Below are 5,408 nucleotides of genomic sequence, written 5' to 3'. Positions count from 1 at the left end.
TAGGTCTTCACCACCCTATTGCCCATATCCATAGGCTATACATATAAGTATATTAAGTTCTTAGGTTTATCTCTTCTTGTCCCCTCAGCCTCACATTGAGGTATGTCAGTCTGTTCCACACCTCCCTGCTTCTGGTGTTATTTTGTTGGTCAATTCCTTTTGTTCATTAGATTCCACAAATAAGTGAGATCATGTGATATTTGTCTTTCTCAGGTTGGCTTATTTCACAGCATAATATTTTCCAAGTCCATCCATGTTGATCAGCATCTCTTTAAATTTAGTTACTTTTTTTGTTACTTTAACAAAACCTGCTGCCAACTTAATGTGAGAAGTTTAACAAACATTTTCTGATTTTTTGTTTATCTCTGGTTCCAATGGAAGAACTTGAAAAAGAGTCTAAAAAGAAGCCACTGGGAAGGTGAGTGAAAACCAAGAGTGTGTGATTCTGGAAGCCAATTGAGGTAAGTCTTTTAAAGAGGAGGGCGTGGCTCACTCTCTTAATTGATGTTGAATGATGAAACAAAGATGAATAATGCAAATTGATCACCAGTTTTAGTGATGTGGAGGTCATTGGTGACCTGGACAACAAAAGTTCTTATGGAGTAGTTAAGGTGAAAGCTCCATTGATGTAGGATCAAGAGAGAATGGGAGTAGAGGGGTTGAAAACTCTGAATAAACAGCTCTTTTCAGGAGTGTTGATTTAAAAAGGGCAATAGAGAAATGAAGCAGTATATAATGGGTAAAATGGGATTGAGAGGTGGTTTTTGATAGAAACAATAGCATGTTTATATGCTGACTTTGTTTTAGAACTTCAGTGGTGAGCTTATGAGCACAATGCACATAGATCCTTTCCTTATACAACCCTAAATATGATGGAGGGAAATGGTGCTAAACAAATGATTGAACAGATAATTAGATAATTATCATGCAGTGACCATTAAAAGAAAATGCACAAGGTGCCTTCAGAGCATAATTGACAGACCTAACTTTCTCAAGGACATCTAGAAAGGCTTTTCTAAATAAATAATATGCAAGTTCCACTTGGAGGGTAATAGCACATGCAAAGGCCTTGGTTAGAAGGAATATGTCATACCCAAGATACTGAAAAAAGGCCACTGTGTTTGACCTGCAGAGAGGGAGGAGGATGAGTGTGTCAGAAGGTAAAGTTGAAGAGATAAGCAGCAATCAGATTATTTAGGTCAGAGCCCCTAGAATTAGTTATTTGGTTTTTATACCAAGAGAATTAGGGACTTTATGTGATGCTCACAACAAAAGTGAACCAGCCTATACTTATTCTCTCACTGGCTTATTTCGCTTAGCATAATGCTCTCCAGAATAAGTATCACGGGATCTCACTCATTTGTGTAATATCATGAACAACATAAACTAATGAACAAAAATAGATCCAGAGACAGAGAAGCATCAAACAGACTGTCAAACCTCAGAGGGAAGGCAGGGTGATGGGTAAGAGATCAGCCAAATAACTTGTATGCATATAAGCATAACCAGTGGACACAGACAATAGGGGGCTGAAGGCCTGGGCTGGGAGGCAGAGGCTGGCTGCTAGAGATCAATGGAGGAAAAAGGGGACATATGTAATACTTTTAACAATAAAGACTTTAAAAAAAATAAGTGAACCAGAAGAAATTGAAAGGTAAAAGGTGGAACAGATAGGAAGCAGGATGAAAAGGTGAATTGCATGACTACTATTTATACTGTTACACATAGAACATTAGGCCAAGTCTATTTGTAGCTTCATAATCAACTATTTCCCAATACACTCAGTTTTTCAGTTTTCAATAATTGAGAGATATCTGTTCTCCTAATCAAATTACAAGCAGGTCCAATTTGTTAAGATTGCCAAAAACAAAGATAATATTACTCCTTATGTAATATTCTCCAATGATTCATTTTCTCTCTCTCTCTCTTTCTTTCTCTCTCTCCCTCTTACAAAGTAATATATTTTCCAACACTTTATTAGGAAGTTTTCAAGCACATAGAAAACATGAAAAACTTTTCTAGTGAACATCTATATATGCACAACCTAGTCAAGAAATTTTATTAATTTGTTATTTTTTTTCTGTTTTGCTGTACAATTTGAAAGTTACAGATTTCATAATGCTACATATGCAAATACCTCAATATGTATCTCTTTAAAATAAAGGCATTATCTTCCATAATCTCAATATTATAACTCTTAATGTAATTAAAAATAATTCTCTGAAATCATCTAATACCCATCCATATTTGATATCCATTGATGCCCCCCCTCAGAATCTTTTATAGAAAGCCTTACTTGGATTATAATTCTATTTTTAAATTATATTTTTATTGATTTCAGAGAGGAAAGAAGATGGAGAGAGAGATAGAAACATCAGTGATGAAAGAGAATCATTAATTGGCTGCCTTCTGCACCCCACCCTGTGGACCGAGCCAGCAATGCAGGCATGTGCCCTGCCTGAAATCAAACCATGATCTTCTGGTTCATAGATCGATGCTCAACCACTGAGCCACGCTGGATGGGCTAATTTTCATTATAAATGCAAGATTCAATGATTTACTTCAAATTTACAAAAGTTATGCAACCATCACCATAATCTAATTTTAGAACATTTCTATCTCTCCAAAGGAAACCTCATATTAAACCGGGAAAACATCAAGGTTCAAACATGCCATTTAATTGTCTCTCTAAGCCAGGGGTTCTCAACCTGTGGGTCGCGACCCCTTTGGTGGTCGAACAACCCTTTCACAGGGGTTGCCTAAGACCATCCTGCATATCAGATATTTACATTATGATTCATAACAGTAACAACATTACAGTTATGAAGTAGCAACGAATATAATTTTATGGTTGGATCACATGAGTAACTGTATTTAAAGGGCCAAAAGGTTGAGAACCACTGCCTAAACTTTTCTTCTACAACAATTTTCATTTCTCCCCATGTAATTTTAGAAAAGATCAACTTTGTTTTATAAAATGTCCGATATTCTGGATTTAGCTACGTATTTTTTCATGACATCATTTAACTTGTTTCTCCAGTGCTCCCAGACCCAGTATTTTCTATTAAAGTCTTGGTGAGTTCATTCTGACATATTTGAAATAAAGCACAAATTATATCCCGGTTTCTAAAATGTAAGCCTCATGAAGTTGCAGACTTTGTGTGTATTGTTTAACACTAGTGCCTGCTCAATAAATATTTGTTGAGTGAATAAGCAAATCACCTACATTCAAATTATATATTTTATGCCATATAGAGTCAATGTTAAAGATATTTTTCTTCTTTAATTGTATTATGGTCAAAATAAAGTTATGGAACCATGACATATTTTCTAATATTTACTAAGCCCATAATTCATACTGATGAAAAGCAAGTTTTATTCCATTTCAGTATGCCAAAATCATTTTAGGTGTTTTTCTAATTTTTAGGATATCAAATTTATTTCCATGATTAGGAATTCCATGATCAAACAGTTTGGAATAGAGTAAGCTAAACAGATTGCATTGGCTATTTATCAGAAAATGTAAGGGATTGAATAAGTAATCTGTATGCTCATATTCAGGGCTATTGAGGGATTTCATTTTAGAATTGATTTCTTCCATAGAGAAAAGCAGGTATCTAGAGTTACTGAGTTTGGAGTAACTCAAATATACAGGAATCTTCAGATTCCTGATTCAGGTAATTATATATTATTTCAGTGTCAGTCAAAGGTGGAAAAGATTCAGGGGAGTCTAAGCAAAAACAGCTGACTTCCTAATGTGGAACTTTCCTATATTCCTGAGTACTGCATGGCAACTGCTGCAGGCAATGTTATAATAAATAGGTAAAAAAATTGATATCACATGTTGTTACGTGTCAGGTTAGCAAATTATGTGACTCAGAATATATGCCAAAGCAGTGGCTGTAGCATGGTAGTCTGGGCAATGCTAAAGTTTTTACCCTTTAGGGATCTGCAATACAGTAAGGGAAAAGGAAATTACAAATGAATATCTATGAATATAAATAACAGAAACATATGCAGCCACAGAAAGAAACATAGATAGTTAGAAATCTGAAATATTAAAGGAAGAAACTCTTAGTAGAGTTTATAGATTATCCAGGGTGATTTGGATAGTTTTCATTTGTTTTTTGCTGATTACAGTTAACACTGGTCCTTAAGCATCACTGCACTTGCAGGTATGAAGAGAGAAGAGAAAATATGAATCAGTGCATTTCAACAGCTCTGGTAATCAGGTTGGGTAAGGAAAGAAGTTGAACATAATAACTTAATTGGTGGCGTTTTGAGTTTATTTTTATTTTCCCAAACTATCTTCATTATCATAAAAACGTGTTGTATTCAGCCAGAACGTAGTGCAGAGAAATACATTGACTAGTTTAAGCTAAACTCTCATCTCCACTCTCACCCCAAAAGTACTTCATGTATCAGAACATTTTTGATTGATTAGATAAATGAATGAAACACCTGCCTCAATAGACCCAATTTATAGAAACTGTCCTTTTCAACCAATTTAAATTTTATTAACATAAGACTCTATTTTGCCCTTTCCAGGGAGTATTTGTCCTGTGACCTTCTGAACTTTAAGGATAGATATACATCTATCTTACTTTCATTAGACATTAGAGTCCTTAGCTAGAATTTGCTGCCACTTTTCATATGACAACATTCTTTAATAATGCGGGCTTTAAATCAGGCTCCTAGGGGTCCAGTCTTGGATATAGCATGTATTAGCTTTGAGACTTTGGACAAATTACTTAAACTTCCTCAGACTGAATTTCCTCATCTGTCAAAGGGGAAAATTAATAGTAACTACTCCATGGAGTTGAGAGAATTAAATGAGATAATTCATGTAAAACAATTGGGATGGTATCGCCTCAAGGTGAATACTGAATAATTATAATCATTATTACGTGACTAGAGGCCCTGGTGCACGAATTCATGCATGGGTGGGGCCCAGCTGGGGGGAGGGGCCACGGGCGGTTGGCAGGCTGGCCCCACCCCCTGGCCAAACTCCCAGTCAAACTCCCAGTCGAGGGCACAATTTGCATATTAGCCTTTTATTATATAGGATCCCTGATGATAGTAACAAGAATATCAAGTCTTTACATTTATCAAGTCTTTTACAATTTTCAAACCATGACCAAAGAATATTTAATTTGAACTTGGGAGCAGGAGAATGGATTGTAAACAGAATGATCATATATCAACTCAATTTTCAGATGTGAGATCGGAGACACAAAAAGGTTACATGATTTGTAGGAGAGCACTTAGCAAGTAAATGGGGGAGCTGGGCCTTCAATTCTAATGGTAATGATGATTTGCTGCATTACTGAATTTTCCTAAGACACTTTATCTGCCTTTATCAAACAAACTCATCCTCAGTGCTCTTCCTTCAATGAAGAACTCCCCCT

This window comes from Myotis daubentonii, chromosome X (assembly GCF_963259705.1).
Source record: "Myotis daubentonii chromosome X, mMyoDau2.1, whole genome shotgun sequence".
Taxonomy (NCBI): domain Eukaryota; kingdom Metazoa; phylum Chordata; class Mammalia; order Chiroptera; family Vespertilionidae; genus Myotis; species Myotis daubentonii.
The sequence above is the reverse complement of the archived record's forward strand: the minus strand, read 5'-3'. Positions refer to the sequence as shown.